At 36.6% G+C, this 23573-nt stretch overlaps 1 pseudogene across 1 annotated transcript; it reads left to right on the forward strand.

Moving 5' to 3' along the window:
* The first annotated feature begins 1887 nt into the window (after positions 1 to 1887).
* LOC309604916 (putative G-protein coupled receptor 45 pseudogene) lies at positions 1888 to 22940 on the forward strand (annotated as a pseudogene). The gene has a single exon. The product of its transcript is annotated as a putative G-protein coupled receptor 45 pseudogene (transcript).
* Positions 22941 to 23573: the final 633 nt, after the last annotated feature.

Genomic DNA, 23573 nt, shown 5'->3' on the forward strand with positions numbered 1-23573 from the left:
CCTAAAACAAGTGACTTGAATTAGAGCATTCTACTGTTAATTGAATGCAATTCCTGAAAATAGTGTACTAACGCTTTTCCTTTGAAACTTTTTATAATTTAATGATACTTTAACAATGGTAATTTGAGTTCCCCTTCAAAAGTGTATCTAATTAAGAGCTCATAAATTTTCCTTACTCAATTTTCTTTGAAGTATCCGTGAAGACTGAGAAAAAGGAAAAAACAAAACAAAACATAACTTGGAAAGCCAAATCTTCCAGGCAAGAAATTAGCAAACTCCTATAAATCTTATAAAAATAGTCCATAGAACAAGGTAAAGAAATATTTTGGAGACACGTGCATATTTTAACTCACAAAGTACTGCAGTCTTACCCAGTCAATAGGGAGACATCTGGTTAGTGCTATTGCATTCCTGGCTCAGAGATCTAAGATTTGCACCAATCAGAAGTGGGAATTGTTTCAGAAAGAGAGGCATTTCCCCTGCTTTTATCAAGTGACATGACTTACACAATTCTCAGACTCTCTCACATCCTTGAGAAGAGTGGCCACATGAAAAATAAATCTTAAAAATGTAGCTTCATAGAAGCCAAAAATAACCAATTAAAAGATAATTGAAAAAAATAATTGCAGTCACACCAGTAGCATAAAGATAAAAAAGATAAGAATAAACAATAAGAAAAATTAGGAGTATATATTTTTAAAAGTCTACAAAAATGTACTATTAGAATAAATAAATCATATACTGAGTTTCTAGGAGCTCTTTAAAGATGTCAATTTTTCCTAAATTTATCTACAGGCTAAAATAATCTCACTGTCTTTCTAAAAGAAAGCAAAATAAAGGCATTTCTGATAAACAAATTTGAGAGAATTCATCATCAACAAACTTGCACTAAAAAAAGTGTTGAAGAGAGTTCTTCAGGCAAAAGAAAAATAATACTAGAAGGTAATTTGGCTTTGTGCAAAGAAATGAGGAGTGCTGGAAATGGTAAATATAAGGGCAAATATTTTAAAATTATTATTATTTTAAAATCTCTTTAAAAGTAATTGAGTATATAATGCAAATATAATAGCAATATATTTTGGAGTTTCTAACATAGCAGAAGCAAAATTTATGATCACTGTAGCATAAAGAATGGTGGGGGAAGTTGAAATACACTCTGATAAGGTACTTGTATTATATATAAAGTGTTATAATATTTGCAGATAGGTAGTGATAAGTTAAAGATGACTACTGTAAAAACCTGAAGCAACTGCTAACAAAAAAAGAGGTATAGTTCTTAAGGCAATTTAGAAGATGGTATGAAATCATAAAAAATACACAATTTATAAGAATATAGGAAGAAAAGATAAAAAGGAACAGGTGGTGACAAATAGAAACAAATTTAAAGACAGTAAGTTTAAAACCCAGCCTATCTATAATTATGTTAGGTATAAATTGTCTAAATATTCCAATTAAAATGTACAGATTGCCAGATTGTATAAAAAAGCAAGACCTTACTATATGCTGTCTATAAGAAATCAACTTTAAATATAAAGATACAGAGAAATTAAAAGTAAAAGGATTAAAAAAAATATTGTCAGGGAGAGGAAATTTTCCCTCTACCCTTCTTGGTTCTTTTGGTGGTCTAATAATTAAATTGACACAAGTCAGATAAAGAACACATTTAATTTCATTTGCACAGAGGTCTCACACATATAAAACTCAAGTGACCAAAGCAAGCTGTTTATATACCTTTTAGACAAAGAAACAACAAATGTGTAAAGAACTGACAAGACAAGAAACTTAGGTTTGGGTAGTAATTAGTAAAAAAAACTAGGCAGACTTTGTTTACACAACCTTCTCTACACTGAATACCCTGTCTCTGGCCATAAGGATGTCTTTCTACCTCTTGATACAGGGAGGGTAACTTTAACATGGGAAATTTATTTCCTGTTTTCAGGGGGACCAAGAGGAGGGTCAGAGTCTCCTTTTTTTGCACTGGCTGTTTCTCAAGTAACTTTAATTCAAAATAAGCAATGTGCTGCTTTGGCATATTTGGGGACACCCTTCCCTGAGCCCCATTAATACTATGAAAACAAACTTTTTTAAAAAAACTGGAGTGATTATGGTAATATTAGAAAAAGTTGATCACAGAACAAGAGATATAATCAATGACAAAGAGGGAAACTTCATAAAGATAAAGGAGTCAATTTATCAAGAAAACATAACCCCAACTGTGTATTGATCCAAAAACAGAGCTTCAAAATATATGAAGCCAAATTTCATAAGACGAGTATTAGTCAAATCTATGAATATCACTGGAGATTTGAACACCTCTTTCTCAATAATTGTTACACAAGTAGACAGAAAATCAGAAAGGATATAAAAAACCTGAACAATACTATCAACCAGCTTGTACATGTTTATATTTAGAGAACTCTCCCCTTAAAAACCACATTAAACATACATTCCTTTCAAGTAATGTGGAATATTCACCAAGATAGACCACATTCTGATTCACAAGGCAAATCTTAATAAATTTAAATGGATAGAACTTGTACAAAATATATTCTCTGATCAAGTAAAATTATACTGAAAGAAAAAATATAAAATCTGGAAAATCCCCAAATATTTGAAAATTAATAAACACAACATGGATTAAAGATAGTCCATGAATTAAAGAAGAAATTATAAGTAAAATTAAAATATTCTTAATAAAATGAAAATCAAAATACAACATATCAATATTTGTGGGATGCAGTTAAGCAGTGGAAAAATTATAATTTTAAATACTTAGTTTGGAAAAGAAGAAAGGTCTCATACTAATGATCTTTTCTTCTACCTTAAGAAACTAGGGGGTAAAAAATAATTTAAACACTAAGTAATCAGAAAGAAAAAAAATACAATTTTTAAAAGACTCAAAGAATGAAATAAAAGCAGTAACAGTAGAGAAAACCAGTGAAATCATAAGCTGGTTCTTTGCAAAGAGTATGAAAATTTATAAACTCTAATCATATTGACAAGGACAGTGAAGAGAGATGCTACAAATTAAAGAAGCAACAATCACTAAAGATCCTACAAGGAACAAAGTATTAATATAAAATATTATAAACAATTATATGTTAATAAGACAACAGTGAAGGTCATATGTACAAATATGTACTTGCAAGATACAAATTGCCAAAACCCACACAAGAAAAAATATATAACTTTAATAACCTTTTAGCTATTAGACAAATTGGATCTAAGTTTAAAATTATTCCCCCAGTGAAAATTCTAGGCTGAGATGAGTTCACTGTGGATTCTGCCAAACACTTATGGAAGAAATCATATCAATTTTATACAAATTCTTCAGAAGATAGTCTTCCCAGCTTATTTTATGTGGTCAGAAATATCTTGACACAAAATCCAAAGGCATTACAAGGAAAAATCTAGACACCAAAATCCTTCATTAGCTTAAATGTAAACATCCTCAACAAAATTTTAGAAAGTTGAATACAGCAATGTATACAAAGAATAAGGATAATTACCAAGTGTGGTCCATCCCAGGATGTATGGTTGACTTAACATTTGAAAATGGAGCAATGTAATTCACCAAATTAGTGCACTGAAAAGGAAAATAAAATATTTATTTCAATAGATGTAAAAGATAATTTGGCAAAATTCATACCCATTCATGATTAAAAGAAAAAAAACTCTATTGGCAAATGAGAAATATATGGGAACTCCCTCAACCTAATCAAAGGCATGTATGAAAAATTTACAGGTAATAACATAATTAATTGTTAAAAGCTGAATGCTATCCCCCAAGACTGAAAACATTATGTCTGCTCACACCATTTTTATTCTACTTTGAAATAGAAGACCTAGTCAATGAAATAAATAAATAAAATGGCTAGTAAAGGAAATAAAAGGCCTACAGATTAGGGAGGAGGAAGTAAATTCTCTTTAATCACAGATACCATGATTGTTTATGAAGGAAATCCTAACATATATACAAGAAAACAAGTAGAACTAATAAATGCCTTTAGCAATTTCACAGTATATGAAGTCAATATACAAAATTCAACTGTGTTTCTATATCTGAACAATGAAGAAATGGAAATTGGAATTGAAAAATACCATTTATGTTTGCAAATAGAAATATGAAACATTTAGGGTTATATAAGAAACTAATCTGACAAGCCATTGGGACATTATTTATTTTTGAAATATTTTGGTCCTCACCAAATATAACCATGATTTTCAAATAGTAAATGTTCAAATATTGGTATAACATACAAATACATGTCAAGAAAGATGTCTCATGTGTTGATATTCAAGGAATTAACCCAGCACATTTCCTGGTTATGCTTTACCTTTTCTAACAATAATTTAAAATATAATAGCTACAAAAATCAGACTGAAGATGGGAAATAAAAACAAATATCCATATTCAGTAAGTCAATCAAGCAGGTTAGTGTGTACTGACAGAAGTAGAAAATTTCATAGAGCACAATTAATACCAAATTAAAGTGATAATTTAATGGTCAACTATTCTTCAAGTGTTAGATATTTTATAAAAGAGCTCATCATTTTTCTAAACTGACATTTTCTCTGAGATTTATCTTACCCTAGTCTTCACACTAATTTCAAAGTGTTCCATTTTTATGCAGAAAAATGTATTTAATTATTACAGTGATGGCAACAATAAGAATTATTGTTTTTCATTTCATGAACTGTGCCACGAAACCCTACGTGTATGAACAATTGAGTAAAAATAAGTTAATCCTTTATAAGACATTTGCATGTTCCCTTTACAATCTGAACAAACTAAAGATTGCAGTAATTTACTTTACCAGCAAACTGAAAGAACATCTCTTATTCTGGAATTTAAGCAACTATCACATTCAAGTTCACTACACTGAGGATATAGGTTATATTTAAACTGTGTCCAATGAAAGGTATGAAAGCTTTTATTGACATCAATTTTTCAAATTTTCTTGCTTCAAAATATCTAAAATCAAAGGCAGGCTACTCACACATAGCTGAGCAAGTGTGTTTTAAATAGTGAGACCATTATTTTGATTTGTCTGAAAGAATGTCTAAGGATACTCTTAAGAGTTCTGTTTTGTACCATAAATGCTCATTCTAGATTAAAATTTCCCGAAAAGTCTCCTAGTTCTATAAAATCATTTGACCAATGCTAATATTCATTCTAACATGGATCTAGCCTTTCAAAATGCACAACTTCTTGGGAAAGAGAGCATTCCTTTCTCAATGCCTTGGTGTGAATTTGGAGTGGTGGTGCCTGCAAAGGTGTTCAAAGAAACTTGGGAGCACTATACTTGTAGGATATGCTGAAAGGCAGCAAGTAGTAGGGATTAGTGCATTAGGATGATTGATGCAAATCAGATAGACTCAACGATATGGGATTTGGTTGCCCCTTCCAGGTCTACTAGAGTCTGTGAAGCCAAGCTATGTTGCATGGGATTTCAAGATAAAGAAGGCTTGTTATTTTGGCTTTGTCTTCTAGATGCTATATGACACTAGGCAAGTAAAAAACCTCTCAACCTCAGCTTCTTCATCTATAAAAAGTTGATATGAATTTTGATCTCATACTTCTGTATGAGATATACGTACATTTACTTAGACTAGTCAATTGTATTTGTCTAAGCAACTATTTTCACTTCTCCTATGAGTGTTTGGGGTTGAAGAAATTCTGATTATTTTAAAAATGACACTACTAGTTTTCTTATAAGCAAAGCAGATAAACTAATGAGACTACCGTTTCTGTAATGTCACTATATACTCAAAACACACTATTTTATCTTCATCCCTTCTTTGTTGTTGTTGTTCTTCATCTTCACCTCTTCCTTTGATCTTTTTTAACGTCGAAGTTCCATCTCATTTATAAGCTAAATTCAAGTTAAGCAATATAAATGAACGCTCAGAGCAAAAAAAGAAAGATACAACTTTAATTAGAAATAGGAGTTAGAGTAAAATTTAGACTTTTTAAATTCACATTAAAAAAAAACTGGATATTAGAACATTTGACCTATTAATCATTTAATAAAAGCATGGTATAAGAAATGATGGAAGCTTCCATTTCCACAGGATCTTAGAGTATTATAGAAAGAAATAAAATGCATATGATAAAATGCACAGGTAGAAAGTGTGTTGAAGAATCTCACATACGTTATTTTAATCATTCAGAAGAAAACGTTATCATAACATGCTTGGAAAAGGACCATAGTAAATAGTAGAGGAATAAGAGAAAGCTACCTGGACAAAATGGGAGGTGCTAGGACTGCAGGATCTGAATGTGCAGTAAAAGAAGAAGCACATTGCTTGGGATGGGGGGAGCAACCATATAAGCCAAAGCTCAGTTATATGAAAAATATAAAGTCAATTGTGGATTGCTTTGGTTAGAAGGGAGAGTCCATGAAGGAGCAGAGGGATATAACATTGATGCTGCAAAGGGCACCAGAAAGCTGAGCCTGTGGTCCATCTACTTAAAGCTCAGGTAAAATCCATCCCACTGGTAAAATAGAGTAGTAAATGTATGAGGATTAAATGAGTTGTCTAAAGTCCTTAGCATGCCTTTGACTACATGACATAGTATTTCTCTTTTCAGTAGACAATGTAGAGCCACTGAGGTGCCTGAGTAGGACCATGACCTGACAAGAGCTCTGCCTCCAGATGAAATAACCAAGCAGCCACATTCTATATAACATTGTGAAAAAAGAGAGAAAAAGATGTATTTAAATATATACATATATATACACATATATAAATATATATACACATATATAAATATATATATATACATATATATGTATACATACATACATATATATACGTAGTATGATTTACTCCAGCCTTTGGGCCTACCTTAAACTACACTAAGCCAGGATTTTACTCAATTTGTTTCTCTGAAAAAATTCTCAGCATGTTACATAAGACTAACAAGTATGAGGTCTCCAAGAAGAATCTTTAAAAAGAATGTGTGACATGGTATAAACTGGGGCAGGCACTTAGTATTTGAACACATAATGGAAAAATTTAGGGACAGAAGTGTAAGGGTTGCAGCTAAAACTGAAAACAAACATTAAGACCGACTGAAAACAGCATTTAGCAGAATGTCTTGGCCATACTAGGAAACAACAGAGGCAGACAGGCCAGGCTTGCTTCTGGCAGGCAATGACAAGTTGCTCTTTTGGAACACAAATTCAAACAGGCAGTGAGAATATGATTCAGGCCCAGATTGCTGAGAGAAATCTGACAGTAGTGTCTTTGGACCAATCTGATGCCATGATATGTCTGTGTAGTTAGGGAAGACTTTTTTTCTGCAACCCTCCAGGAAAAAGAGGGCAAAACTGTGAACATGGAACATCACTTTATTAACTTGCAGGTACATTGTACGGAGCTAGTTTCACCTGCATGAGAGAGTCTTTTAACTCTTTTCTCTGGTTCTAGTTTGGTATTTCCTTTCCTTCATTATCTCTTTTTCAATACTTTGGGGAAACCCCCTACCCAAAGAGCCCAGGCAACCTCCCTACAAAACATTTTGCAGGTTTTATTAGGAAAGAGAGCAACAATACTTGCCAATATCTGAATGTTCATCTCTGATTTTCTGCTGCCTTTCATTGAGCCTTATTTTACACTTAGTCTACACAGTAAAAAGTATTCTATGCTCTAGGAGAACTGCACACACCAGATATGGATCATACTTTCTAGTTTTTAAAGATGTGTTGGTAAGCACATAGTCATTTATTTCAACATCGGAAAAAAGCACAGTGATATATTGGAAGACTCCTCTTATCTGATAGAGATTGGTCAATAGATTCATTGATGAATTGATAGATACAGTTGTAGATACAGACATAGGTATGAATATTGATATGGATATAGATACAGATATAGATCTCACTGGTCTCAAATCCTTTTTAAGTTTCTGAAACTTTTCATTGTAAATTTTCCAAAGTGTTGAAATACGTTATGAATCTTTTTTTCTTTTCTAACAGAGCTTCAGAGTTTAAAGTTAATATAGGTTTTAAAGAGATGAGTTAAAATGGCAGCTAAACTTTAGGAGCTAAAAATTGGAAATGTTTGCTCTACTTTTCATTCCCCCTCCTCAATCTCATTAAGGTGTATTTAATATAATGAAGAGTCTAAGAGGGGGAAAAGAGTGCTTGTTCAGAGGCTTACACTCCTGTGACACTCAGTACTCGTCAAAGCTACATGACTTTGAACAACTTATTTGTTTATCTAAACATCAGTTCTTTCATGTATAAAATAGCAATAGTATCATTTACCTTAAATAGCTTTCTGAGGATTAAGTGAGATAATTTTTATTTTCCTAATTATTATTTCCTTTCTTTCCTTATGAGAAACTAAACTTTTTAAATAAGTTATTAGACTTTTTATAAGCTTAAGAAGTAAGACAAACTGCTTCTCTTTTCATATTTATTATTACAAATCTGCCCAGAAGAACATTTTTGGCCTCTTTACTGGAACAGACGTATAACAGGACCAAACCTAAAGTACAACTATGCTTCTCAAGTAGCTAAAGAAGCCTCAGAGGACTATCCTTCTACAGAGGGAGGTGGAAGATTCAGAAATAATAAAATGAGATGTTATTGGCCAGTCAGAAGAGAGTCCTCCTCAGTCTTACTTATGTCAACACACAGGTAAAATTATTTTTCCTCTTGGAAATTTCCTTCATTTCTCCCTCTTTGATCTGAATTCCTACTGTTAATAATATTTAGGGTGTAATAATTTCAAATGTGTCACAAGAAGCTTTTAGTATTGGCTCCAGTTCTTACTTACATCCTGTATCAGTGTCTACTCTACTATATTTATATGTGAACCACTTGCCTACCAGATAGGTATTAAATTCTTTGAGGATTAACACTTATGTTTATTAATTAGTAAGTCAATATATAAATAGAGAAGGGTAGGCTAGAGTTTAAGAACAAAAATTGGGTTCAAATTCCAGCCCCTCCACTTATTAGCTATATCTTCTGATAAAGTTTCCGAAACTCTCAACAACTTAATTTCTCTATTTGGAAAAGTGAGAAAATAACAATAGCTACATTACAGGATTGTCAAAGTACTCATTTCCTAGTACAAATCAGTCACTCAATAAATTGTTTCCATTATAATGGTAACTATATGTATGGCTACTATAATTAAGACACAGTCTGGACATTACATATACATTATCTTTAATTTTATAAATTCTGTTATCATCAACTTATAGATAAGAACAATGAGGCATAGAGGGTGAGGTTTGTGCTGGCCAACCCAGCTTTCAATAACAGAGTAAAGATTTGAAACCATGTGTTTCTGGTATAGAGTATACTCCCAGTTTGTATAATAAGTTATACATTACATTTTTTTTTTTGCTAATGTTGATGATTACTTACTATGTGCCAGCCATTGCTCTAAGTGCTATATCTATATTTTCTCTTTTAAAATCCTCACACAAATCATATGAGATAGGTTCAAATTTGTCTCAGATATAAAAAAAAAAAAAAAAAATCTAAGGCACAGAGGTCATTAACTTGTCCAAGGTCACAAAGGTAAAGGGAGAGCCAGGACCTTTTAGCTCTCTTTATATTATTGAGCACATACTATATGACAGACTCTAATCTGGGTGCAAAAGATACAGCTGTGAACAAAACTGATAAAATCTTGGCTGTAATACAGCTTATATTTATGTGGGGGGGCAATAAACTAGTGCATGTGTAATATGTCATATGGTGTTATGAACCTTGGAGAAATATTAAGATAAATGTATTTGGAAGAGTTGAGGAGCAGCTTGAGAGAGTCAGAGTTGAGATTTATATACAATCATTAAGGATGGCCTCATGAATTCAGTGATATTTCAGAAAAAGATGTGAGGACAGTAAGAGACTTAACCTTCATGGTATCAGGGAAAAGATACAAGACATAAGGAACAGCAATGTAAAGGTCCTGAGGAAAGACTGTGTTTAGTATGTTTGAAGAACCACAAGGAGGCTCATGTGACTGAAGTAAAGTGAGGAGGGAAGAGAGTGGGAGGAGGTAAATTCAGGGAGTAGATTATAAGGGTGCCCTAGGTCATGGTAAAAATATTTCTTTATCTGAGTGAAATGGAAAGCCAGAGGAGACATTTGAGCAAAAAAATATAATCACTCAGGCTGCAGTAGAAATGATAGAATATAAAAAACCAAAGTAGAGATAGAGAGACTGTTTAGGAGGTTATTGCAGCTGGTTCAAATGAAAGATGATGGTTAAATGTTTTAGAGGGGAAATGGTTAAAAGCAGTCATATATTTATAGATATAACTACAGCTAATTTTGAAGTTTGCAGGACCTGTCAATGGATTGATTTGGGACTGTGAGATAAGAGAGAAAGCAAAGTCTGATCAGCAGAAGGGATAGAATTGCAATTTGGTGAGACAAAGACAATTGTAGGAGGAAAATATTTGGAGGGAAATGATCAGTTTATTTGGCACATGTTAAATACCAACATGCAGGAGTTCAATATAGAGTAAGTATATGAGATCTGAGGAAAAAGACGGGTTTGTATCAGTCAAAGTACTTCATTATGCAACAGTAACAAATGACTCCCAAATGTTGGTGGCCTACAGGAAACATTTTTTCCACTCATACATACTCCATGATTACCTTGGTGCTGTTGAGGAATTGCTCCAAGTTACCTTGATTCTGAGACCTGGTCCGAAAAAATAGATGTGTTAACACTTTGCCAGTCCACAGCAGAAATAAAAGGCAACATGATGAATCATACCTTGGTTCATAAAGCTTCTCTTACATGTGAACAACATAATTTCCATTTTCACTTTATTGACCAAATTAAGTCACATGGTTAAATCTGACATTTTTGGAAGGGAGATATTTAATTCTCATCTAGAGAAGATGGGAATAATAATTTAATCTACTGTAGGGATTTTTGGTGTGTAAATGTGGGCATCATCCGTCTAAAGACATTAGTTAAAGACAAGTCTGTATTAGATCAACAAGAAAGTGAAAGCATAGAAGGAAAGCATAGAAAAAAAGCATAGAAGTCTGATGCCTTGTGCGCTCCTGATTTAGAGGTCTGGATAAATCAGGAAGAGAATCTGCAATAATATTGTCAATAATGTAGGAGGAGAACAGAGATTGGTATCCTGAATGCCAAGTAAAATAAATGCTTCAAGAATTAAAGATTGAAGATGGCAAAGTAGAAGGATGTGAGCTCACCTCATCTTATGGAAACACCACAATTGCAACTAACTGCTGAATAACCGTCGACAAAAAAATGCTGGAACCTACCAAAAATACCCTACATCCAAAGACAAAGAAGCCATAATGAGACTGTTAGAGGGGCACAATCGCCATAAAATCAAATCCCATACATGCCAGGTGGACAACCCACAAACTGGAAAATAATTATACCACAGAAGTTCTCCCATAGGAGTGAAAGTTCTGAGCCCCACATCAGGCACCCCAACCTCAGTGTTAGGCAAGGGGAGGAGGAGCCCCCAGAGAACCTGGCTTTGAAGGCCAGCAGTGTTTGATCACAGTAATTCCACAGGACTGGGAGAAACAGAAACTCCACTCTCAGAGGATGCACATAGGGTCACAAGCATACCAGGACCAGGGGGGGAAAGTGGTGACCTCAAAAGACTGGGCCAGACTTACCTGCCAGTATTGGAGGGTCTCTCGTGGAGGCAGGGGATGGCTGTGCCTCACAGTGGAGACAAAGACACAGGTTACAGTAGTTCTGGGGAGTACTCACTGGCTTGAGCCCTCTTGGAGGCTGCCATTTTCTCACTAAAACCTGGTCCCACCCAACAGCCTGTAGGCTCCAGTGCTGGGATGCCTCAGGCCATACAATGAACAAGGAGGGAACACAGCAGGCAGGCTTCTTAAAGTCTTCCTGAAAACCAGCTGCCTGATAAATACATGCCCCAACATGACCCTGCCCAAAGGAAAAAGACACACCTCCACCCACCAGTGGGCAGGAACCAGTTGCTCCCACTAGGAAGCCTGAACAAGCCTCTTAGACAGCCTCATCCACTGGGGGAAGACAACAGAAGCAAGAAGAACTACAACACTGCAGCCTGCGGAACAGAAAATGCAATCATAGAAAGTTAGAAAAAATGAGACAGGAGATGAATATGTCCCAGATGAAGGAACAAGATAAAACCCGAGAAGAACAACTAAGTGAAGTGGAGATATGCAATCTACCTGAAAAAGAATTCAGAGTAACAAGAGTAAAGATGATCCAAGATCTCAGAAAAAGAATGGAGACACAGATTGAGATATACAAAAAATGCTTAACAAGGACCTAGAAGAACTAAAGAACAAACACAGATGAACAATACAATAACTGTAATGAAAAATTCACTAGAATGAATCAATAGTAGAATAAATGAGGCAGAAGAATGGATAAGTGTGCTGGAAGACAGAATGTTGGACATCACTGACGTGGAACAGAATAAAAAAAAAAGAATGAAAAGAAATGAGAACAGTATCAGAGAACTCAGGGAAAACATTAAATGCAGCAACATTCATATTCTATTCTATTCTATTCTATTTTGTTCTACAGAGACAGATAGTAATCAAATTGACAAAAATTAATGACAAAGAAAAATATATTAAAAGCAACAAGGGAAAAGCAACAAATAACATTCAAGGGAATTCCCATAAGGTTTTCAGCTGATTTCTCAGCAGAAATTCTGCAGGCCAAAAGGGAGTGGAATGATATATTTAAAGTGATGAAAGGGAAAAACCTACAACCTATAATACTCTACCCAGTAAGGCTCTCATTCAGATTTTAGAGAGAAATCAAAAGCTCTACAATCAATCAAAAGCTAAGAGAATTCAGCACCACCAGACCAACTTTGCAACAAATGTTAAAGGTACTTCTCTAGGTAGAAAAAAAGGCCACAACTAGAAATAAGAAATTACAAATGGAAAAGCTCACCAGTAAAGGCAAACATGCTGTAAATCATCTCCACAAAAATTTGATATCAGAACTAAGAACTGTGAGAAGAAGAGGGCATAAAAGCAGGATATTGGAAATGGATTTGAGTTTAAAAGACCAGCAACTTAAAACAATCTTACTTATATATAGACTGCTATATTAAAACCTCATGCTAACAGCAAACTCAAAATCTACAATAGATACACACATTAAAAAAAAAAAAAAAGAAAAGAAATCCAAACACGGGAATTCCCTGGTGGTCCAGTGATTACGTCTTGGTGCTTTCTCTGCCGTGGGTCCGGGTTCAATCCCTGGTTAGGGAACTAAGATCCTGCAAGCCTTTGGCACATCCAAAAAATAAAATAAAACAAATTAAAAAAAAAAGAAATGTAAACACAAGTTAGTCACCAAATCACAAGATAAGAGAACAGAAGAGGAAGAGAAGAAAAAAAAAAAAAAAAACTACAAAGCAAATCCAAAACAATTAACAAAATGGCAATAAGAACATACATATTGATAATTATCTTAAATGCAAATGAATTAAATGCTCAAACAAAAGACCTAGACTGGCTGAAAGCATGCAAAAACAAGACCTGTATATAAGCTGTCACAAGACACCCACTTCAGATATAGACTGAAAGTGAGGGGATGGAAAAACTTATTCCACATAAATGGAAATCAAAGAAAGCAGGACTAGCAATACTCATACCAGACAAAATAGACTTTAAAATAAAGACTGTTATAAGAGACAAAGAAAGACACTACATAATGATCAAGGGATCATTCCAGGAAGAAGACCTAACAATTGTGAATATGTACCCAAAGTAAGAGCACTTCAATATATGAGGCAAATGCTAACAGACATAAAAGGGGAAATCGACAGTAACACAATAATAGTGGGGGACTTTAACACCCCACTTTCATCAATGGACAGATCTTCAAGAGAGAAAATCAATAAGGAAACACAGGTCTTAAATGACACATTAGACCAGATGGACTTAATTAATAGTTATAGAGCATTCCATCCAAAAGCAGCAGAATATGCATTCTTCTCAAGTGCACATGGAACATTCTGCAGGATTAATCACATGCTGGGTCACAAAGCCAGCCTCGGTAAATTTAAGAAAATTGCAATCATATCAAGCAATTTTTCTGACCACAATGCTATGATATTAGAAATCGACTACAAGAAAATAAAAACTGTAAAAAAGCAAAAACATATGGAGGCTAAACAATATGCTACTAAACAACAAATGGATCACTGAAGAAATCAAAGAGGAAATCAAATGAGAAAGAAAGCATGATGATCCAAACCTATGGAACACAGCAAAAGAAGTACTAAGAAAAGTTTATTACAATAAAACCTTACCTTAGGAAACAAGAAAAATCACAAGTAAACAATCTAAACTCACACCTAAAGGAACTAGAGAAAGAAGAACAAAGAAAATCAAAAGTTAGTAGAAGGAAAAAAATCATAAAGATCAGAGCCGAAATAAATGAAATAGAAACAAAGAAAACAACAGAAAAGATCAATGAAACTAAAAGCTGGTTCTTTGAAAAGAAAAACAAAATTGATAAGCCTTTAGCCAGACTCATCAAAAAAAAAGGTGCAGGGGAGAGGACTCAAATCAATGAAATTAGAAATGAAAAAGAGGAAGTTACAATGGATACCACACACATAAAAAGGATCACAAGAGACTACTACCAGAAACTATACACCAACAAAATGGACAACTGAGAAAAAATGGACAAATCCTTAGAAAGGTACTACCTTCTGAGACTGAACCAGGAAGAAATAGAAAAATATGAAGAGAATAATCACAAGTACTGAAATTGAAACTGATTAAATAACTTCCAATAAATAAAACTCCAGGACCAGATGTTTTCACAGGTGAATTCTAACCAACATTTAGAGAAGAGCTAACACCTATCCTTTGAAGTTATCCCAAAAGTTGCAGAGGAAGGAACACTCCCAAATTCATTCTATGAGGCCACCATCTCCCTGATACCTAAACCAGACAAAGATATCACAAGAAAAGAAAATTACAGGCCAATATAACTGATGAACATCAACACAAAAATCCTCAGCAAAATACTAGAAATCTGAATCCAACAATATATGTAAAGGATCATATAACATGATCAAGTGGTATTTATCCCTGGGATGCAAGAATTTTTCAATATCCACAAATAAATCAGTGTGATACACCACATCAACAAATTGAAGAATAAAAACCTTATGATCATCTCAATAGATGCAGAAAAATCTTTTGACAAAAATTCAACACCCATTTATGATAATAGCTCTCAAGAAAGTGGGCATAGAGGGAACATACTTCAACATAATAAAGGCCATATATGGCAAACATACAGCTAAGATCAGAAAGAGAAATTAAAGAAACAATCCCATTTACCATCTCATTAAAAAGAATAAAATACCTTGGAATAAACCTATCAATGGGACAAAAGACCTGTACTCCAAAAACTATAATATGCTGATGAAAAAAATTGAAGATGACAAAAACAGATGGAAAGATATACCATTTTCTTAGGTTGGCAGCATCAATATTGTCAAAATGACTATACAACCCAAGGCAATCTACAGATTCAATGCAATATCTATCAAATTACCAATGGCATATTTCTCAGAACTAGAACAAAAATTATTAAAATTTGTATGAAGACACAAAAGACCCTGAATATCTAAAGCAATCCTAAGAAAGAAAAACGAAGCTGGAGGAATCAGGCTCCTTAACTTCAGACTGTACTACAAAGCTACAGTAATCAAAACACTATGGTACTGGCACGAAAACAGAAATATAGGTCAATGGAACAGGATAGAATGCCCAAAAATAAACCCAAGTGCCTAAAGTCAATTAATCTACAACAAAGGAGGCAAGACAATGGAGGAAAGACAGTCTTTTCAGTAAACAGAGCTAGCAAAAGTGGACATCTCCATGTAAGAAATGAAATTAGAACATTCTTTAATACCACACACAAAAATAAACTCAAAATGGATTAAAGACCTAAATGTAAGACCACATACTATAAAACTCTCAGTGGAAAACATAGGCATAATGCTATCTGACATAAATCGAAATAAGATCTTTTATATCCACCTCCTAGAGTAATGGAAATAAAAACAAAAGTAAACAAATTGCACCTAATTAAACTCAAAAACTTTTGCACAGCAAAGGAAACCATAAATAAAATGAAAGACAACGCACAGAATGGGAGAAAATACTTGTAAATGAAGCAACAGACAACAGATTAATATCAAAAATTTACAAACAGCTCATGTGACTTAATATCAAAAAAACAAGCAACACAATCAATAAATGGGCAAAAGACCTAAATAGACATTTCTCCAAAGAAGACATACAGATGGCCAAGAAGAAAATGAAAAGATGCTCAACACTGCTAATTATTAAAGAAATGCAAATCAAAACTTCAATGAGATGTCACCGCACACCAGTCAGAATGGCCATCACCAAATATCTACAAACAGTAAATTCTGGACAGGGTGTGGAGAAAAGGGAAGCCTCCCACACTGTTGGTGGGAAGGTATTAAATGGGTACAGCCACTATGGAAAACAGTATGGAGGTTCCTTAAAAAACTAATAATAGAGCTAGCATATGATCCAGCAATTCCACTCCTGGACATATATTTCAAGAAAAACATGGTTCAAAAGTATACACACACAGCAATGTTCATTTCAGTGCTGTTTGTAATAGCCAAGACATGGAAGCAACCTAAATGTCTATCGACAGAAGAATGGATAAAGATGTGGTACCTGTATACAATGGAATATTACTCAGCCATTAAAAAGAATAAAATAATGCCATTTGCAGCAACATGAATGGACATGGATATTATCATACTAAGTGAAGTAAGTCAGACACAGAAAGACAAATATCGTATGATATCACTTATATGCAAAATCTAAAAATAATGATACAAGTGAACTGATTTACAAAACAAACAGACTCACAGATTTAGAGGATGAAATTATAGTTACCAGAGGGGAAAGGTAGGGGAGCGGGATAGATTGGGAGTTTGGGACTGATATGTACACACTGCTGTATTTAAAATAGATAACCAGGAAGGACCCACTGTATAGCACAGGGAACCCCGCTAAATACTCTGTAATAACCTACATGTGAAAATAATTTGAAAAAGAATATGTACATGTATATGTATAACTGAATCACTTTGCTGTACACCTGAAACTAACACAATATTGTTAGTTAACTATACTCCAATATAAAATAAAAAATTTAAAAAAGAATTAGATTGATTAACACACTGTTGATCAAATACATTGAGGACGGGGAATTGGTTATTGTATTTAGCAATGTGCAAGTTATTTGTTACTTTGAGAATAACAATAGAAGAATGGGCATGAAAACCTGATTGAAGTGGGTTCAAAAGTGAAAGGAAGGAGAAGAAATGGGGTATAGGCAACTCTCTCAAAGAGTTTTGTTATACGTAGCACAGCACAATGTCTCAGTAAAAAGTTTCCCCCTCTCCGTGGTGGAAATGAGATGCAACCAAATCAGCTGCCCTGACTGATATAGGCTTCTTCTTCTTAAGAAAAGGACAGATGTCATAGAAATTTCAGCAGCAATTCATTTTGTGAAGTCTTGGAAGACAGAAAATATAATCACACTAACACTTGAGAAATAACACTTTTCTTTAAAAATGAAGAGGGTTATCTATCTGTTAATTTCAATTCATTCATATTGACACCAGATGGTCTTAAAATAAACTATTCCTTTACTCTCTATATAGGTGAGGCGAGCCAGTCCTAAGTAGTAGTAGTAATAATAATAATAATAATAGAAGAAAAAGAAACATTCCTTGTCTAATCTTAAAAAAAACTTTTGTGCATATCAAATAAACACTATTGTCAAGGTAATTGATTCTTGACTATCTGAAATACAGAAACAATAAAATCTGTGTATTGGGTTCAAATTCAAACGTAATCTGTCATTGTTATTCTCAAATATGTAAAGCTTTACCAGAAATCAAAGTAAAAGCAGCTAAATATATGTTTAGTATTCAGAAATAGCCTTCAGATCATGTACTTAAACTGATCAAAATAACCAGAACTTGATAGTATAGGAATAATTAATTTGATAATTATAATCACTTATTTGGATTAATGATGTTGTGATTTCATCAGTTTTAAGCAAGGAGAGATTTTGAAGGTGGAAAGAAATAATTAATAGATTTTGATCAATTCAGTCATGCTATCAACTGTCAGCAGGATGTACAAAATCCAATTTTTTGCTATTGTTGTCAATATAGTTGTTTTCCACATGATTTATTTAATAGTAATGCCACATTTAAAAATTTCAAAATCTGTAAGATCATGTATTATATTACAGTATTTGTCAACTTTCTTTCTAGATAAATAATAAAAGTTTTGGTTTTAGTGTATATAATTCCTAACTCTTCACAAGTCAGTGTTTTACTTCTCTTGAGACTTAAGATTTTTTGCCCAAGAACTATGGACTGTTGAAAATACCATACAATGTGTACTTAAGACTAAATGGCTTCTCTTTCACATTCTCCTATCCATTATCTCAAGGAAAATGGAACAAAGTTTAGCCAGTTTTCCTTTCCTTTTGAATGCTTATGTTGAATTCTCTGAAAACTTGTATGCATTTAAAGGGAGGTTAGACTCAAGCCCCTGTAATACCAAGGTGGGTTTAAAGTAACAGTTGTCAGTACTTAAATGTTTCCTTCCAGGAACAGAAAGCAAGAGCCCAACTCGACACCCCTCAGAGAAATTGATTTATCAGTATAAATTCTTGGCTTTGCCAATATTGAATTTCAAATTATTAAATAAGCAACATCACAGTTAGATGCTTCTTACAGAAAATGTATAGGGCAATAGAAAAAGTGAGTCATTTGGTATGACCCATGCTAGTTTACAAAATGTGTGATCTATATGAAATAAATAGGAATGGAAAAGTAAATGTAGTATGTATGTAGAGTTAAATTATGTTTGTGTGTGTGTGTGAGGGTAATACACCAATTATTAAGTATCCTTTACCAAATACCTACTTTTCTAAAGTTGAACATATCTATGCATTTGATTTTTCTCAATTTTTATAGAAATAAAATGATATTGTATTGTCTTATTTTTTCAAGCAACTGAAAATCCAAGTGAAAGAAAATGTTCCCTTCTTACAATGGATGCTGCTTCTCAGTGAGGTAAACAAATGCTTGGCTTGTAGATTTTTATGTTTGGCCAAGTCTTGTAAGTGAAAAGTAAAGGCTCAAATAATAGGAATACTAGAAATCAGACTTTTATTGGATTCAAACCCATGGCCAAATGCATGTTCAATAGCTCAAAATATATCTACAGCCCAGAAATGTAGGTCAAGAGCAAATTTCAATTCATGAAGCACTTGTTCTTGAATACATACTCAAATTTTTATATTTGATGGATACTCATTTATACTCTGGGATAATTTGTGTTCCTGTTTCAAAATTGGGCCTATCTTAGGCCAGTAAGGCAAGCTAGAAGGTTAGTCCAGCAGATATTATTTTAATGATGATGAGATTAATCTCTTGAAAAAGACATTGATTGTTAACTCCAAGGGAAAAATGCCCTCTCTTTATTCAATGAGACATGTTTTAGATGGCACTGAAGAAAAAAGTAAAGGAGAATTTTCAAGGTCAAGAGACTACAAACTGGGGTGATTCCCGAAAAAAAATTTGATCAAATTTCCAATTAATCCTCATATTGTTGTGAGGATTATTTGAGAAAAATACATGGAAAGCATTTCACATAGTGCTTGGCATAATTTAAATCCACAATTCAAATGCATGTTATTCTTATTACACGGGAAGAAGGAATGAGTACTTAAAACAATTTCAGAATAAAAGAACAGAGGTGGATTATTGGTGTGGTGGTGAGAAATAAAGAATTCCTTCAGATGGTGCCCAAGATGCCAAACTGGAAGACCCTGAATTCACCTTTTCCTGCAAGCACACCAAAATTACAAGTATTTACAAAACAACTATCCATGAGAACAAGCTGAAGACTAGCAGAAAAGATTTTCCACAACCAAAGATATAAAGGAGGAACCACAACAAGAAGTGTGGGAGAGGCAGACCCACACCCCTGGATAGGCAATACTCAAATGAGAGGAATCACAATTGCAGAGGTTCTTCACAAGGAGTGGTGAGTCTCAACCCCACATCAGGCTTCCCAATCCAGGGGTCCTGCACAGGGAAGAAGAGCCCCTAGAACATTTGCCTTTAAAAGACAGTGGGGCTTGCATATGGGAGAGACAGAGGACTATATGACACAGACACTCTGCTTTTAAAAGGCATGCACAAAATCTCACATGCTCTGAATTCCAGCACAGAGGAAATAATTTGAAAGGAGTCTGTGTCAGACCCATTAGTTGACCTTGGAGAACGACTTGGAGAGGCAAGAAGCTACTAGGACTCCCACTGGAAACATAAACACTAGTGGCAGCCATTTTTGGAAGCTTGTTCTACCATGAGGACACTGGTGCTGACAAGGCAATTTTTTTTTTCTTTTTTTTTTTTTGGCTGTGTTTGGTCTTCCTTGCTGTACGCGGTCTCTTCTCTAGTTGCAGTGAACAGGGACAACTCTTCATTGCAGTGTGCAGGCTTCTCATTGCAGTGGCTTCTCTTGTTGCAGACCATGGGCTCTAGGCGTGCGGGCTTCAGTAGCTGTGGCACGTGGGCTCAGTAGTTGTGACATACGGGCTTAGTTGCTCTGCAGCATGTGGGATCTTCCCAGACCAGGGCTCGAACCCATGTCCCCTGTATTGGCAGGTGGATTCTTAACCACTGCGCCACCAGGGAGGCCCCAGCAGCATCCTTTAAAAAGGTTTATCTGGGGGGATAGTGTCCTCCTTTTCATCAGTGTTTCCAAAAGTAACATTCTAGCAGCACTACAGTTACCCAAAGTGTTACCATTAGGGAAAATTGGGGGAATCTTACTGGATTATTTCTGAAAACTGCATGTGACTCCACACTTAACAAATAGCAGCGGCATCAACTACCATTTATTCACTCAACAAAATTTCTGTTGAACATCTTCTCTGCTGGGGACACAGCAAACCACACAGACAAAACCCTGCCCTCATGGAGCTGGCTCTCTACTGGGGGTTGCCTCATCCAAAGCTTCACTGGATCAGGCTGTTTATAATTCAAGTTATAAAATACATGCTGATTATGGAAATGTTGATTACAAATTCTGGTTCCCCACAAGATAGGTCTGATCAGGTTTCCTGGGTTACATGACAAGGCTCGTCATATTTGTGAAGACCAAGCCTTTTCCCACGTGGTAAATAAGTGAGTCAGCTCCACTCTGATGTTTAAAATACCTGTAAAAGGTAAAAACTGCTCTATTCAACCCATGCTTGGAAGGTCTAATCCCCTTCTCTTTCGTGCTTCTTTGCAACAGGCCAGTGAGAGCGTCCAAGTAGAAAGCTGCGGGCACAGTAGGTTGTCACGGAGATGATGAGACTGTGATTGATGAATCGCAAATCCCAGCCAGTTGCTCCCAAAGAGGGAGGCTCCTCCCAGCCCTTGAAGCGCCCTCCAGATCGAAGACAACCGGGAGGAAGATGCAGCCAGCAGACAGAACGCGGCAGCCCCTGAAGCGCTGAGGCCCCTTCCTCTCCTTTCTGACCCAGCTCCAGGATTTCCTCCATAATGGCCTGTAACCGCTCGTCCATCGAGACCTACGAATACCTGCTGCCCAACGGGAGCCAGACTCCCGGGCACCCCCAACACCTGCGCCCCTCAGGATGTCCCTGGCGGTCCTCATGACGCTGATGATCTTGGTGGGGTTCCTCGGCAACGCCGTGGTCTGCATCATCGTGTACCAGAGGCCGGCCATGCGCTCTGCCATCACCCTGCTGCTGGCCACGCTAGCCTTCTCGGACATCATACTGTCCTTGTGCTGCATGCCCTTCACCGTCGTAACCATCATCAAGGTCCGCTGGCACTTCGTGGACTCCTTCTGCAGTCTCTCGGCCGCGCTCTACTGGTTCTTCATCCTGGAGGGTGTGTTCATCCTACTCATCATCAGCGAGGACCGCTTCCTCATCATCGTCCAACACCAGGAAAGGCTGAACCCACGCAGGGCCAAGGTGGTCACCGCCGTGTCCTGGGCGCTGTACTTCTGTGTCTCAGCCCCATTGCTGGGCGGCTGGCCGCTGGTGGAGGTGCCTGCGCGGGCCCCACAATGCATGCTGGGCTACACCGAGTTGCTGGCCGACTGCGCCAAAGTGCTGACGCTGGTGGGGGCCGCCTTCTTTGCGACCTTCGCCATGATGCTCAGCTCCTACCTGGGCATACTGCACACGGTGCGCAAGAACGCCGTGCACGTGCACAACCAGTCCGACAGCCTGGACCTGCAGCTGCCGACCCGCACCAGCCTACGGCGGCTCCAGCAGCAGCAGCAGGTCAGCCTGGACCTGAGCTTCAAAACCAAGGCCTTCACCACCATCCTGATCCTCTTCATGGGCTTCTCGCTGTGCTGGCTGCCGCACTCCGTCTATAGCCTGCTGTCCGTGTTCAGCCGGAGGTTCTACTGCAGACTCTCGTTCTACACCACCAGCTTCTGCGTCCTAGAGCTCAGCTACCTCAAGCCTGTCTTCAACCCCATCGTCTACTGCTGGCGAATCAAGAAGTTCTGCAAGGCCTGTCTGGAGCTGCTGCCCCAGATCGTCCAGATCTTCCCCAAAGTGCCTGAGCAGATCCAGAGGAGAATCCAGCCGAGCACCATCTACGCATACACCGAAAACCAGTACCCTGTGTAGGGGAGGGGCGGTTAGCCCCCCCCCACGCCCCCACTCGGCTTCCTGAGACTTCCGTGCAGTCAGCACTTGGTGGGGCCTCTTAAGTACAAACGGACTTATTTGTTACCAGGTGAGCTGCTGCTCCCAAGTTTGCACCATTAATTATTTTTGTTTCTCGCTGAGGGTCTGATGGAAACTGGACAGTCAAGACAAAAAGGGAAAGGAGTGGGTGATGAAGGAGTTGGGCCAAACCTTAGGGAGGCGAGGGGAACAAGGAGGGAGGTTGGCTGCGGGGCAGGAGGAAGGCTCTGTCTAAAGAGTTCTCTCAAGACCTGCCTCAGAGACACCCATGGTGCCATGTTCTGACGTAAGAAACCCAAGTAGGTTCATCGCTAGGTCATCAGTCACTACTGGGCGCCAGCATTCTTCAGAGGCGTTTGTGTCTGTGGCATATGTTGTGGAAACTTGCAAGGTTCTTTACATTGGTCAGATGTGCATTTCGGACGATGCCAAATCACCCTTTCTATAAACCAAAGTCACACGGGAAGCAGAGGACCCCCTGGGCTTCTCAGCTCCCCATGTGACACATGGGAGGCCTTGGTGGATCGAAGCCCAGAGAATGTTTGGGGGCAGCTCAGCTGAAATGATAAGACCACCCCAGTGCACATCCTCAACCCTCCTCCCTGGACCGGCCCATCTGGCCCCTCGCCCTGAAGCCTGTCACCTCCCTGCCTGCCGTGACAGCTCCCGCTCCTTCTCTCTTTCTCAACTTTGGTCCCCAGGCCCCCCTTCTCCTCATTCCATCTGTCCCCATAAGCAGGAACCACACTCCTTTT

The sequence above is a fragment of the Balaenoptera borealis genome (assembly GCF_965194805.1).
Source record: "Balaenoptera borealis genome assembly, chromosome: 11".
NCBI lineage: Eukaryota > Metazoa > Chordata > Mammalia > Artiodactyla > Balaenopteridae > Balaenoptera > Balaenoptera borealis.